Here is a 15,968-nt window from a genome sequence, read left to right as displayed (position 1 = left end):
TAGGAAGGAAAATTGTACCAACATTATTGGGACGGTTGGAGCTAAGTCTTCCTTGCTCAGCCTTGTGAACTGCCCTTTGACCTAGAACCTGGAAAAAAGATAAAGACTGTAATAGACCAATTAATAGAAAATGATTCATTATTCCTTCTAGTCTGCTTGTTAAAACTCCAATGCAAGGAGGTGCAGCTTTGCTTCTGATCTCAGGCTATCAACACGATAATTAGAAATCGTGTCAGGTGATGCCAGATGAAAGTAAGATTTCCTTTTTGATGAGAGGCACTGATGTAGATTTAATATTTTAATGAGCAGACTTTCGTACTTAGCTTTAATATAGTAATGACAGTGGCAGAAGAAAAGTGTAGAGGTAGATAAATATTTTTGTTATTATCGGTTTTTGTTGGGAAATATCCCAGGGATGTGTATTTGCTAAATCTTTTAATTTGGAAATTAAAATTCTCAGGAAAAAAGTAAAAGGCTTTAAAGAGGGCAAAGAACTGTAGCCTCTTTGCACCGAGACCTTGCTGTTGTGTGGGGTCTCTTGGGGAAGTTATCTGGCTCCTTATGGGCTTGTATATTTTGCTGGTTTTCAGCTATGCTGCAATCCCACAATTTACAGAAAACTGGTTATTGTAGAAGCACTTCTCAACCACAGAGGTACAGATGAATTTTGTCCAATAGAGATATGAAGAGTTCCTTCTGTTCTTACATTTGCATTACAGAGATTTGTGTCCTTCATTTTACCATTCACAATTTTACGTGAAGGTGTCTGTGTTCAGATTTTCGCTTGAATAATTTGTTGGCTGGGGAAATAAAAGTGTGGATTGATTCTCATCAATTACTCTTAGACTATTTTGAACTGGGAATATAACTCAATGGTAATGTACTTACGTAGCATAAATATGGCCCTAGATCTGATTTTCAGTATTGTAGTGTGTGTGTGTGTGTGTGTGTGTGTGAGAGAGAGAGAGAGAGAGAGAGAGAGAGAGAGAGAGCGCTAGCTAGCATGTGTAAATAATCTATTGACTGTGGTTGTAGAGCTGGGTCTAGTATCTAAGCATGAAGACGTTTGCTGCTGTGGACACATGTTAGAACACCATTGTTAAAATTCTCTTGTTGACTCATAGGGAAGTCAGCTGTTCAATGAACCATTCATCCCTTCCTTCGGCAGTTGGCTAGCATCTTAACATTTTCCATCTAAGTCTCAAAAAAGGTAGTGTTAGTTGGATGTGGTGGTGCACACTCGTTATCCCAGCACTTGCAAGGCTGTTGCAGGAGGATTGCCCTAAGTTCAGGTCATCTTAGGCTACCGTGTGAGTTCTAAGTCATCTAGTGCCACAGAGTGAGACTTTGTCTCAAAAAAAAAAAAAAATCCAAGAGCAAGCAAACAAATAAAACACACAGTGTTCCCGAGTGTGTAGACTAAAGGGATTATAATGTAAGAACTGTGAATGTAACCCCACTGAGCCCGTAATGGGATGGGGGAGGCTAGTGAAAAACCATCTTTCTAATGTCCCCAAATGATCTCTCCCGACTCAATAGTTCTGGAACATTCATGCTTCATTGGCCAGATCTTCTAGGCAACAGACTCCTGGTGGAATTGGCTTCATACATGTTATTTTAATGTCTACCAGAAAGTCATTTTAACAGTTCATAAAATAAATTGACTTTTCAACATGTAAGCATATTTTAGAAGTCAAATCAGCATGGAGAGTATGTGAACACAGAGAACAGAGGAAGAATTCTCCTTCTACGCAGAGTGGAGCAGACTAGGGGCTTCAGGTTCCCCCTACCTTCCTCTTTTTCATAGTCTCATGGGTGCATCCTTTCAACAATCCATCCACAATAGAAGGATGTATGGATTATAAAACACTTCATAAATATTAGGGATTGATCTTAGACATTTCCTATTTGAAAAATTCCTTTACATGCTTGTACTTGTTTGATTTTCTGTTGCTGTAATAAACACCATGACCAAAAGCAAACTTGGGAGAAAAAAGGGGTTCATTTGGCTTACAACCGATCATGAAGGGAAGTCAGGGCATGAACTCAAAGCAGGAACCCAAAGGCAGTAGCTGAAGCAGGAACCCAAAGGCAGGAGCTGAAGCAGGAACCGTGGAGGATTGCCACCTCCTGGCTTGCTCTCCAAGGCTTGACCAGCTACCGTTTTTTTATCCTGTCTATGCCCACAGGCCATTCTGAGGGAGGCAGTTCTTTAACTGTGTGTGTCTAGGTTTGTGCCAGGTTAACAAAATTAACCAGTATAGCAGTCCTCTCCCATTTATAAAAAAGCTCGACTTTCTTCAGTGGGTGTCTGTGTAGGTTTTAGGTAAAAGCTAGGTAAATTTTACCTGGCTTCCAGGAAATAGGGGGTTGGGTTTTTGGTTAACCTGGTAGCTACTGTAGTTCAAATCCCCGAAATTCTTTCCCTCCGGGTTTAACCTGTGTTGGCCTCTATACAAGCATCAGTTTCCCAATGGCTATGACAATAATGACACAGCAGGCATGATCTATACTCCCTCACTCATCAGTATTTCTAATAAATGTATATCTCACTGAGAAGAATATTTTCACAGGGCAAGGATATCCACTCCCCATTCATAGGCCTCTTTGCCTTAATCTGCTCAAATTTAAAAAGAAATCTTGTTACATTTTTGAAGCTCAGTACAGTGATGCACCTGTATCCCGGCATTTGAGAGGTAGAAGCCGGAGGATCAGAAATTCAAGCCAGCCTTGGTTACATAGTGAATTTGAGGCCAGCCTGAGCTACATGAGACACTGCTTCAAGATGCAAACAAATCCTTCTGCCTTCTAAGGATAGCATTTCTGTAGTAAAGTTTGATTTCTCTCATCTGGTAGCTTTTGATTTTGATCACACATGTTCTACAATAACTAAAACATTCTCAGAAATGTCTGAAAGTCTAATTTTATTAATGATAATTATAATTTAAAAACTTTTTTTCTGAGAGAAAACAAAATGTAAAATTCCTTAAGTGTCTGGACGATCAACTCAAAACTCAGCAGTGTGATTACGTCCTTCAAAGTCAAATCAGGTTGCCCTTTAAAAAAGATTTTATTTTGTGCACATGCCTGCCAAGGCCAGAAGGGGGTATCAGATCCTCTGGATCAGAAGTCACCACAGGGATGCTGGGAATCAGAGGGAGGTCCTTCCTCAGCAAGAGCAGCAAGCACAGCTGAGCCGCCTCTCCAGCCCCCAAGCTGCCCTTTAAAAACACTGTATTAAGCAATCTGTTACATAGTTTAATCCATTTAAAACAGAAACCAGTGCTGAGTCATGATTATAGTAGCCGGTGTGAATTCTACAAGCAGGCATGAAATTCCTATTTCTGGTATTTTCTGTCTGTGCTCAGTGCCTTACAGGAATAGACTATATATAGGCACATCATTACAGAATTAGAAGAAAGTTTACATTTATGGGCAAGAAAGCAGAAAAAGTGGCTTCAACAACTGGAAAGACCAAATTTAATATAGTTTCTCTAGGTTTTTGTTTTTAATGTTTTCCTGCTGCGTTCTTTGATGAAATCTAAAGTGTTTGGTCACTTTTCAAACAGCTATTTAAGTCCCCACTGCTGTGGGACGATGGTCTTTTATCCTGCCACTTGTATTATTTTTAATAAAATGCTGATCGGCCAGTAGCCAGGAAGGAAGTATAGGCAGGGTGACGGCAACCAGGCAGGAAGTAGAGGCTGGGCAATGAGAATTATGGGAAGAGGAAAGTTACAGTCTGCAGTCGTGACCCAGACAAAGAGGAAGCAAGATGTGACTGCCTCGCCAAAAAAGGTACCAAGCCATGTGGCTATAAGAGTTAATAAGAAGCCTGAGCTAATAGGCCAATCAGTTTATAGTAAATGTAGACTTCTGTGTGTTTCTTTGGGACTTAACAACTGTGGGCAGGACAGAAACCACAGTCAACGCCCCACCCTGGTCCCCCACAGGTTCACATTCACGTGTCCGTGTGCACGAGGAGGAGAGGTCAATGTTGAGTACCTCCTCCCGCTGAGTTTCTGAGGCAGGGTCTCTCACTGAACCTGGAGCTCTCTGATTTGGCAAGGCCGAGTATCCAGCAAGCTCCCAGGAATCCACTTATCATTGCCTCCCAAGCACTGGGTTGACAGACACATCCACCCACATCCAGCTTCTTACGTGGATGTTGGGGTCTGAACTCAGATCTCCATGCTTGAACAGTGAACACTTTATCCACCGAGCATTCTTCACAGCCCTGAACAGGTTTTTGTTCTGTTTGTTTTTCAAGGCAAGGTTTCTCTATGTAGCCTTGGCAGTCCTGGAACTCACTCTGTAGACCCGGCTGGCCTCCAAATCATTGAGATCCGCCTGCTTCTGCCCACCCCCCACCAGTGCTGGGATTAAAGGTGTGCACCACAACCGCCAGACTGACAGTTTATTTTTTAACTTTTGATTTTAGAATTATCATGGACATTCTATAGCTGCTGTGTAAAATACCTGAAGTAATCTAGAAGAAGCTGTTCTCTCTGCTTTGTAATGGGAAATCTCATTCAGAAAAACAACAGGCTGTTATCTGCTAAGTATCTGTAAAAAAAATACTCAACATATCTGAACTTAAAAGGAGCCAGTCTGGCTAAGACTGTAGAATAGTCCTTTCTCTCTCTCTCTCTCTCTCTCTCTCTCTCTCTCTCTCTCTCTCTCTTTATTTTTTTTAGCTAGGTTGTCAATATTGTCTTCTGGACACACATACAATTCAGACATTTGGTGGGAATTAGTGGGCAAGTAAAAAGACTGATTTGTTTGTGTGTTTATTGTTTTGCGGCACTGGAGATCAAACTCAGGGATTTGTGTTTGCTAGGCGAGCATGCTACCATAGATAGAGAGGGAATATGTCAGTCTGCCACTGCACCAGACTGTAGTCCTCCTGTTTTTGCAGACTTAGACTCCACAGAGAAAACAGCTCATCAGAAAAGCCTCATTTGCTCCTTCCAGTACTATGTCTTGATCCCCCTTGGAGCTCATGAATGCATATATGCACACACACACATGATTTCTAGAAAGTTTCGTCACAATGGCGTTCTTGTCACTTTTGGCTGGAGCAGGACTGAACAGGAAGGCTACCACATCCAGGCATGAGGACTGGTATTTGCTGGGACCCTGTCATCAGCATCCCCACTGTGCTGAGTGGCCCCAGTCTTGCAAGGGTTTCCACCCTGTGAAAGCTGGTGGGTAAGTTGACACAGACTGGGCTGCAAAAACATGAGCTCAGGTACCAGAAACAATAAAAGAGATAAAATAGCAAATTTTCAAGACATTTATCTGCAGAAGAGGCAGGAACATAAAAACCCATTCTGTTTATCCTTCCCTGAGCCTCTCTTCTCTCAGTGTTGGGTGGGAGTGGGGCTGTATCCAGTCAGATTAATTAAGGGTTACAGGAAATGTAATCCCAGCAGTGGCTGGGCGACAAGAATCCAGTGACTTCAGACAAGGGACACTGCTTCTAGCAGGAGTGAACCAGGTGAACCTTCACCTTGGCGAGTCCCTGAGACTGGCCCAGATCAGACATAGCCCAGCACCAGGCAGCACTGCTCTCAGGGAGTTGCTCCTGAAACAGGCTCTTTCTACATCACAAAGCAGGAAGGGAGTGTGTCCTAGACCCAAGGTCCTCCCAGGGCCTGAGGGAAAGAGGCCTGGATTTAGAGGATGTGGAGACCTCCGGTATTATCTTGGCTTCCCAAGTTGGTGTGGAGTGGCCATCAGTGAGCTGAAAAGCTCATCTTCTCCAGAGAGTGCTGGACACCATCTCACTTAACACGGTGGAATTGTCACTTGTGCCCACCCTTGCCATTTCTTCTTGACTGTTTTGGAATCTTGTAACAGTCCACTCCTTGGTTCATCCGTCATTTTCAACTCTCCGTATCACCACACCCTTGTGCTCTCTGGTATCTGGAGGCAACAACAAAGTCACGTATTTGTGTTTTACTTTAAGGAACAGAGTAGATCTCACATTCATCCTTTGAAGTGTTTCAAAACCGCAAGCCCTAAACTTGGGTAAAGATTCATGGCCACCTGGCTGACGACTTAGTGAGAAACGTCTCTATGAGCATGGGGGCGTCTTGATAACTAAGACTTTCCAATGTCTTACCCAGGGGACAGTTAGTTCATTCTCCCAGAGGGGATAGAGGAGACCCCTTGCTTTGGGCAAGGTTAGAGCATTTTCCCCACCTGAAGCACATAGGTGAAGAGGGAGTGCATCCAGTTTACCCATCCCCCTCAATCCCAGTGTTGGCTGGTGGAGACTTCTCTATTCTAATCACAGGAGGTATGGGTTCACAGAGGTTCTCTGGATATCTGGGGCATGGAACCCACAGCGCTGTAGCCGTGAACAGGACCCATGGCCATGCTAGCCAATACAGTCCCAGAAGCAGTGCATACCTTGAGTAGCTGGGCTGCAAATAGCTGTGACATCTGTCATTGAGGTGGGACAGGAACTTGAGAATGAGGTCATCTTCTAGGTGGTCATGATAGACTCAAGTCAAGAGCCCCTCTGTCAGCTCTTTTGGATTGAATAAGTCTTTCAAGCTTCTTGTAAATGAAGATATCAATCATCTTCCCAATGTATATCGATTTGACTTGATGGAAATAGTAAGAATTGCAAGGTGTCTCCCTCCCTCCCTCCCTCCCTCCCTCCCTCCCTCCCTCCCTCCTTTCTTTCTCTTTCTCTCTCTTCTTTCTTTCTTTCTTTCTTTCTTTCTTTCTTTCTTTCTTTCTTTCTCTGTGTAGCCCTGACTGTCCTGAAACTAGCTCAGTCGACTAGGCTCACCTTGAACTCACAGAGATTTGCCTACCTCTGCCTTCTGCCTCTTGAATGCTGGGATTAAAGGTGTGTGCCACCACCACCAGGCAATACCTGCTTACTTCTGTTGAGGACTGAGTTTATGCATATTAATAGGAGCCACTGACTTTTTTTTTTTTAAAAAATTTTTACAGCTTCATTACTCTGTAGCTAAAGTGAGTGTTAGTAACAAGTAAGCAGCCAGTCGCTGAAGACACTCATGGGAGCAGACATTAATCAGGACGGTAATGGAACAGATCAGCATAGGGTTATGCAGGAGTACGTGTCTAAGTGCACATTTTATTCAGACTAACTAGGCTTTGCCTGTTGATCAATGAAAGTGACACACACAGCAAACAACCCCGACCACAATCTACTTCCTAAAAATGCTGGAAAGAAAGTAGTTGGAGCATGTTGGTTGGTTCCAACGTCACCACGGTAAGCCTGGAAACAGGTGGGGGTTAGAGATTAAGACACAATTCCCAGGCCTATCCAGGAATAAATACGCAAACTTCAGCCCCAGGCTTGGACTTCACACCCTGTCCTTGGCCTCAGTACTGCCCCTAAGCATCACAGTGATAAGCACTACCGACTTCTAGGGTAGAGCATCCATAGGAAGCCATTGGACCCATCTTCCCCAGCCAGAAATGCAATGTCTGGGCTGGTCACCAGGCAAGGTGAACTGATACCTGGATGCTGCTCAGGAACCATGCGAGCATCTGCTGAACATCTTGGTGCTTTTCCAGAGAGAACCCCTCTGATCACAGGGATGCAGCTTCTGCCTCTTTCAGCCACTGGCTGGTCTCTGCATGCATTGGTGGTTTCTGGATACACAGCTCCTATGAAATGAGTTTCACATGGTGACTTTTGGCTTGATTAGATGAGTGAACATTTCCCTAAGCTGCACCTTGGTCTATTAACACCTTCTTGCAGCCAACCCATCATCCCCTTTGGCTTCTGAATTTCACTAATGAGCTAGTCACTCCATTTTCCAGATCATTAAGGAGGTTGTCAGAATTCTAATTGGGCCAGTACCAGCACCCATGGGTGCTGCTGTTGCTCTGACAGCCCCAAGTCAGTTATTGTCCACTCCCATTCAAACTCCCCCATTATCAAGGCAGTTTGAGTCTCTCTCTCTTTTCCTCTCTCCCCTTCTCTCGTTATGAAACTATCTATGTATCTATCTGTCTGTATGTCTGTCTGTATCTCTGTCTACCTATCTATCTCTATCTATCCATCCATCATTATCTATCTATCTATGTCTCTCTATCAATCATCTATTTATCTCTCTGTCATTTATTATATATCTACTTATTATCTACCTACCATCTATTATCTCTATCTATCATCTATCTATCTGTCTGTCTGTCTGTATGTCTGTCTGTCTCTCTGTCTATCTATCATCTATCTATTTTTCATCATCTACCTATCTATGTCTATCAATCATCTATTTTTCTGTCATCTATTATATATCTACCTATTATCTATCTACCACCTACCATCTATATCTGTCTGTCTGTCTATCTATCTGCTATCTATCTATCTATTATCTATCTATCTATCTATCTATCTATCATCTTCTATCAAATAGTATATTTAGATAGAGTCTTACATAATCCAGGCTGGCATCAAACTTAATATGTAATTGAGTAAGACCTTGAACTTTTGATCTTCTTGCCTCCAGCTCCCAAGGGTAAGGTTTACAAGCATGCTTATGTGATAAGCATGGCTTATGTGATACTGGGTATTCATATGTTGTGAATGCTAGTCAAGAACTCTACCAACAAAACTACATCCTCAGTCCATCAATGCACCCTACATACTTAAAAAATTCTATTTTTAAAGAGTCAACATATGACTGTGTGTTGTACAGTATGTGTGCACACTTGAACTGCGGCCTTTTCTGAATGCTGCAGAGGTTCATTTATGTATTCATTTCTGCCTATTGAAGATTGGAAGGATGATTATATGCTTTGTCTAAACTCCATCTCCCCTTTAGCTCATGTACTTGACTACCGGAACGCCTTTTCTGCTTGGCAGGAGGTTTAATCCTCAGCCTCCTTCCTTGGCCAGCTCCCAGACTGTCTTATGAATATTAGCAGGTTACTGGGTGACTAAGAATTTCATATAAATGGCTGACATTTAGCGCTGGAAAATCTGAAAGTTTCATGGTGAGAACTGAGAACCCTTTGCTGTTCTCTGTTGGCTTCCCTCATCCGCAAGATAAATATAGCACTAATTCTGTTGACTTAAGTGAAATACTGTATCAGGCGAGGCTATTGTCTTCTTTGTAGTTTAAAATTGCTAGGTTTGCACAGCACCCTAACTTTAGGAACCGCTGGCTGTTGTATCTCCACAATCCAAGTTCTTTGATGCAACTATGAAACATTCTTTTTACTGTCTTTGAAAATTCCCTTTTCAAAGCAACAGGAATAATGCAAACTGAATGCAAAATTAGATCTGTGATATCATTTTGCCATGCAAAAATATGAACTTGGACACTAACTGAAAGAAAAACAAAAACCCGACTTATTGAAAAATAACTTTGTTAAAGTATTCTTAATTTAGATTAATTTCCTCTGATACCATAAAACATTTATGCAGTTTACTTACAAATTGTGGATATAGTCTTCTAAAATCATGAAACACAGAGAGAACTCTGAGTGTCCGAGCTGTCTAATGTGTCTCTGGGGTAGGCCTTCCTTCTCCTACATGCTAAGTGCTGCGACTTTTCCCAAGCAAACTACTAATCTTTTTCAAGTAACAGACTCTCCAGACTCCTGCAGAAGCAGCCAGAGCTGAGGGTCATGGAGTTGTGCTGAATCAGGGGTCAGCGAGCCCGTTCAGAGCTCTGATCATCTCATTACATGTGCAATGAGTCTTTCTCTGTTTCATCAGCTAGGTCCCAAATGATGACACAGAGAATTATTATTATTTATATGAAAGCTTGGTCTTTGCTTAGGTTTTGTTTGTTTTTAAAGATAGGTTTCTCTACAGCTCTGGAGCCTGTCCTGGAACTCATTCTGAAGACCAGGCTGGCCTCGATCGAACTCACAGAGATCCACCTGTCTCTGCCTCCCGAGTGCTGGGATTAGAGGTATGTGCCACTACCACCCAGCTCACTTAGGCTTGTTTTTAATTAGCTCTTATAACTTAAATTAACTCATTTATATTAATCTCCATTCTGCCATGTGATATTACCTCTCTTCCATCTTGCACCTCCTGTTTCCTCCCTGTGTTTGACTGATGATTCTGCCCTTCTTTTTCCCAGAGTCCTCTCTGTCCCTAGAAGTCCTGCCTAGCCTCTTCCTGCCTATCTATTGGCCATTCAGCTCTTTATTAAACCAACTAGAAGGTACCTTGGCAAAGACGCACATTCCATGTGCAGTGTTCCTCAGGGAGGACTCCAAGCAGCACAGGAGGTGGTAATGGGGCTGTTGGATGGTATATCACATGTTAGCATGGAATAAGACATTGTACTATCGTGTGCCCTTGTGTAGTGTGGGATGGTACTGCCCACAGCCATACAGTCCAGAGTAGCATAAGGGAGTTTTATGTCCAGTACAGAATGGTGAGAGCTGCAAGGTGTCTGTGGAGTGGGACAGTTAGGATGTGGAATCACTGAGTGTTGTTTCAGATCCTCGTCCCGCCCAGTCTGTGTGCACGACTCTGAGAGTCAGCCCCATCACGGGAAACATGAACACTCAGTCTGTAGCACGAGTTGATGGTTCAGCAGGGAGGATCACACCTGCGTGAGAACTCGGAGTAAGATACAACCGTCACTCCACTCCCCACACCACTCTCTCCATGTACGTCACCGACAGCAGGTGAACCCGAAAGTCCTAGCTTTTTTTTGGGGGGGGGGAAGGTTTATTTCATGTTAATTTCCAGGTAACAGTACATCACCAAGAGAAGTCAGGGCAAGAACCTTGAAGCAGAACAAGAAGCAAGAGCCATAGAGGAACATGGCTTGCTGGTTTGCTCCCCATGGCCAGCTTTCTTATCTAACCCAGGACCACGAGCCCCGAGCTGGCACTGCCCACAATGAACTGGGCCCTGCCACATCATTCACCAGTCAAGAACGTGGGCCACAGACTGCCCCGCAGGCCAGTCCAGTGACGTTGTCTCCTCAGTGAGGCTCCCTCTTCTCAGATAACTCTAGCTTATGTTAACCTGACATAAACTAGCCAGCACACCACTACTTCCCAAGCCTCTGACAGCAACTGGCTCACAGGAGGCCATGTTACCCAAGGCACACCCTGCAGATCTCAGAAAGACTCTGGGTTTTGAAGCTCTGGCCCAGAGACAGACCTAACTGGATCAGATTCCCCTGAGAACTCCTGTGGGCTCTCTTCTATTGCCAGGGACTTGTGAACACAGAAGCAGTAGTCAAGGCCTTTTGTTCTCATGGTCACCGGAAATACAGGTGGGTAGGAAGGTCAGGTGGGCAGCTTACCTCAACTGTACTACCTTGCTTCTGGAGTCTTCAGAAACATGAACACACACACAGAGACAGACAGACAGACAGACACATACCCTCACAAGATTTGGGCACAGATCCTCTTCATCCCTCCCAGGGACTGGAGGACACTGTTCTACTTAAGGATGATGGCTTGGCACACGATCGGAGCCCTCACTATGGCTGTGTGGTGCAAGAACGCATCAGTCTCACATAGGAGACCCGCGGTCTGTCACCTAGGTGTCTGACCAGGAATGTGGCAGGAGAGGCCTGCATGCTCCAGGTCCTGTGGCAGTATCCGGCCCTTCTTGCGGGCCTTCTGCAGCCACCGCTCACCCTTCGTGGCCTTCTTGCGCAGGTTCTGGCGCCGCTTGTCCTGACGCTGCTGCATCTTCTCTACCACGTGCTCTGAGCGCTTCTCCCACCTGCGCTGCCGCTGTGCCTTGCGCTTCTCCTTGCGCTTCAAGGCTTCCCTCAGCAGTTGCTCATTGTCACGGATCTTCACACCTTCCGCCTTGTACAGCAAGTTGGTCCACTTCATCTTGGCCTCCAGTTCTTGGGCCTTGCCTGCATCCTGGTCTCGCAGCTCCTCCAGCAGGCCATGCAGCGCCTGCAGATGCTCCAGCAGCTGCCTGTAGTTCCTGCCTGTCAGTGGTGTCAGGTTCCCTTTCACCTTCTGCCGCTTCTCCTTCTTCCGCTGGGGCTTGCTAGCTGGCTCCTCTTCAGTCACTTCCACCTTATTAAAGATAAGCCCTGACTCCTGCGGCTCCTTGCAGGCCACATCTGGGGGTGCCTCAGCCGGCTCCTCCTTGTTCTCAGCCTTTGCAGCCTTCTCCTTTGCTCGAAGCTCCTTCCGCTTCCTCTTCTTCCGTTCCCTCTCTTGTTTCCTCTGCTGTCTTTTCTCTAGGGTGGCAGCTGACAGCTCCTTGGTGCTACCCTGGCCCCGGGCCAGCTGCATCTTCTCATGCAGCCGCTGGAGCAGGAAATCCAGTGCAAAGACAGAGTCAGGTGCTGTGGCTTGGCCATCTTTAGGAGACTCCAGGGAGCTGGAGTTCTTCTCTTGTTTGGACACCATTAGCTTCTTAGCCCTAGACGAGGTGGGAGCCGTCTTCCCTGGGGCCTTCGTCTTGTGCTCTGCAGCTTTCTGTTCCTGGTCCCGAGATTTCTTCTGTGTTTTCTTCCTTTTCTTTTTGGGGGGGTCCGGCAGCTTCCAAGCGTTTTGTTCTGACAGCCCACTTGCTCCCCTGCCTCTCGGGGCCAGGCTGTGTGCAGATCTTCTTGGCCAAGTCCTGCAGATACGCATCCTTGGCTTGCAGAGAGGCCATGGTTGGAGGCCACGCTCGGAGGTTCCGCGGTCCTGCCGAAAGTCCTAGCTTTAATCAAGGTGCGCCACGGTAAGCATCCAGTGAGCATTGCTTGCTGTGATTCGGGAGCAATTGATTTCTGCCTCTTATAATAGTCAATCTTCACTGTCAACTTGGTTATATATAAATCACTAGGGAAAGCCATCTCTGGATATGCCTGTGAGCATATTTCTGGTGTTTCCAGAAATATTTAATTGAAATGAGGTCCCATCCCAAATATGGGCCACATCATGCCCTGGCCTGGAGCCCTGGACTGAAGAAATAAAAAGGAGAAAGAGAGTTAAGCACTAACATTCATCTCTCAGCTTCTTTACAGCAAGTGCAGCAAGGCCAGCTGCCTCATGCTTCTACTGCCAAACCTTCTCCACCACGAGGGACTGTGTCCCCTAAAACTGTAAGCCAAGTTTCCTTAAATTTCTTCTTGTCAGATATTCGGTCACAGTAATAGAGCAAGAGAGCAATATACCTTTTAAGGCTAGAATTTAAGTGAAGTTCTGATCAGATGCTTGGTCAATGAGGCCAGATACCCTAGTCTGGGACTAAATAGGATCTACTAGGAAATGGCTAGTCATGGTCTGGTACTAAGGACCTAGAAGATTCACAGCCTTGAAAAAAAAAATGCAAGTTTTTGACTCAAGATAAGCATAGCTCCCATGAAAACTAGACCACATCTACTGTCTCACTAGACGCATTGGCAGCTCTAGTCATCTCAGAGGCTTCTCCTCCCAGCTAGAGCAAGCTACCTTAGCTGCAGCTTGAGGTGTGCTGTTAACCACTGATCAGCTTTCTTGAGCTAAAAAGTTAAATGAAAATTGAAAAAAAGAACAAGTAAGTGAATTTCAAACAGCATTTGTGTCTACAAGCTATCAGATGTGTGTTCTACCACACTGAAACGTTTGTACCTCTTTGGTTTGAGGACTGAGACTTCTCTAATGTCTGAGTTGTTGTGTTCTATGCCTCACTGCCAACCCCACCGTGGGGAAGAAAAGGAGAGACAGACAGTGCACCACACCCAAGTGTCATGGTTTTGATTTGAAATGTCCCCGAGGGGCACATGTCAAGGGCTTGGCTCAGCTGTGAGAGGATGGGCTTTAAGGAAATGACGGCGTCATGAGGGCTTTGACTTATCAACCCATGAATTTACTGAGGGATTTGTAATCTGATGGCACTTTTGGTAGACAGCAGGAAAGTGTACCTTTTCTTTGTTTCCTCCTCTCTCTGTCTCTGTTTCCTGGTTGCCAGGAGTAGAACAACTCCTCTTTATCATGGATTCTCTCCCATGTTCTGCCTTGCCTCACATCTATAGCAATGGAAACAGCTGACTGTAGACTGAAACCCCAGGAACCTGAGCCAAAGCAAACCTTTGTTGTAAGGAGAGACTGCTTGTTCATCCTGGCTGCCCAGAACTGAAATAATCACACAGAAACTATATTATTTAAATCACTGCTTGGCCCATTAGCTCTAGCTTCTTATTGCCTCTTACGTATTAATTTAAGCCATTTCTATTATTCTGTGTATTGTCACGTGACTGTGGCTTACTAGCTAAAGATTCTGGCATCTGTCTCTGGTGGGGCTCCATGGCTTCTCTCTGACTCTGCCTCCTTTCTCCCAGCATTCAGTTTAGTTTTCCCCACCTACCTAAGTTCTGCCCTATCAACAGGCCTAGGCAGTTTTCTTTATTAATTCACCAATTGTATTCACAGCATACAGAGGGGAGTTCCACATCAAACCTTTTCTGTTTTAAGATGCTTTACTCTGGCATTTTGTCACAGTGATGAAAGCTGGCTAACAGATCAAGAGATAAATGTCTCTGTGTGTTTGGAATCCAGAGTAGGCAGAAGAGAGGGGCTACTCAGCTAATTTAAGTCTGAGCCAGGCTCAGAACCACTGTGGAGGGGTGTGGTTTTTGGACAGTAAGGTGGGTTTTTAATACTGCTCACTCAGGAAAGTCAGTGATCTTTGTTGACTCAGAGAACAATGCTCCAATGGCTTGCCAAGAGAATTCTGAGGGAAGAAGTCTAGTGTTTTATTAGGTCTGTCATCTAGATGATCAACTCAGGTCAAACATGAGGTCAATTTATTTGTGAGAGTCATTTTATAAATCCATTTATTATTGGAATTCTAGTTAACATTATCCCCTAGGGGAAACTAGTTGTCAGTCAAGCACATGGCCCTTATTAGGCATAATTCCAAGGTGTACACAGTGAGAGGACTGTTCTTCTGTGATGCTGTCTTCAGCTAGAAGGAGTCCAATTTGCAATGTTATGAGTTGGGTAATTATCAGAGACAATATTTTATTTTTAAAAGTTAATAGTTACCATACTGTGTGCAAAATCCAAGAAGTTGATTACAAAAGCAGTTGGTAATAAATATCTGTGTGTTTTAAGGGCAACATTTGCATTGAGAATCACATCTCTGTTTTGCATTTATAGTAAGTGAATAAATCTGCTATTGTACAGGGAGACCAAGACGAGTTCAGTCATTAATCACATCGTGAAACTAGACACAGCCAAAATAGAATGAAAATGAAACTCAGCAAACCAAAATATCACATACTGGAAAACATGAAACCTGTCCAGTCAATTATTAGATCCTAGCAGTGTTTGTCTTTCAGGTCAGAAGGACAGATGGGAAACAGCAACAACGGAAACAATTCTATTAGAATTAGTGGATTAAGAATGGAGAAAATAGATTTTATGTGTTGGAACTGTTTTGAAAATTAAGAAAAAATTATCATTCACTTGGTGTGGGCACAATATTCTGTTTTTTTTTTAAGACTAAGAGTTGGGCCTTTGACTTAATGAGAGCAAAATTTTTACCCTTAAGAATATATGAAATATAACAATAAAATGCTAGGGATGGCACGATTTATCAGAGCAACACTGCGTAATTGGCTTGTTTTCAAAGAATGCCTGTCACCAGAGAGCTCCAGCCTGAGAGAAACATGTTCTTTCTGTTGCTGGGAAGAATCTGCGGAGGAGATCAGCGACATCAGAGTTGGGCTGCTGCATCTCTGATTCCTTTGAAATCCCAGACATTTGGGACTCTAGAGGAGTAATCCCAGAAGACCTTTCTGCTTTCATTCTCGATTTCATTTTGTGCTTTCATTCCTGCTCTTCCTTCTAGGAGCCTGAGGCTCCTTCTGCTGTTTACAGCCTTCCGTGCTGGTAAATATTTTGGCTCAATGACTGGTACAGGGTAAGGACGCAGCTGTGTGTTACTATTGCATTTTTCTTGGTCACCCTTGGAATCATCCATCTGGGTGTGGTGGTGCAGTCCTATAATCCCCGCACCAGGGAGACTGGGCTGAAAGCGTCACAAGCTGGAG

The 15,968-nt window shown here is 44.3% G+C and overlaps 1 pseudogene; it reads right to left on the bottom strand.

Moving 5' to 3' along the window:
- Positions 1-11,508: 11,508 nt before the first annotated feature.
- Positions 11,509-12,620, bottom strand: LOC121436924 (annotated as a pseudogene).
- Between the last annotated feature and the right edge of the window lie 3,348 nt (positions 12,621-15,968).

Source organism: Microtus oregoni, unplaced genomic scaffold (assembly GCF_018167655.1).
Source record: "Microtus oregoni isolate MIOR12 unplaced genomic scaffold, Mior012 000002F_ref0000024, whole genome shotgun sequence".
NCBI lineage: Eukaryota > Metazoa > Chordata > Mammalia > Rodentia > Cricetidae > Microtus > Microtus oregoni.
The sequence above is the reverse complement of the archived record's forward strand: the minus strand, read 5'-3'. Positions and strand labels throughout refer to the sequence as shown.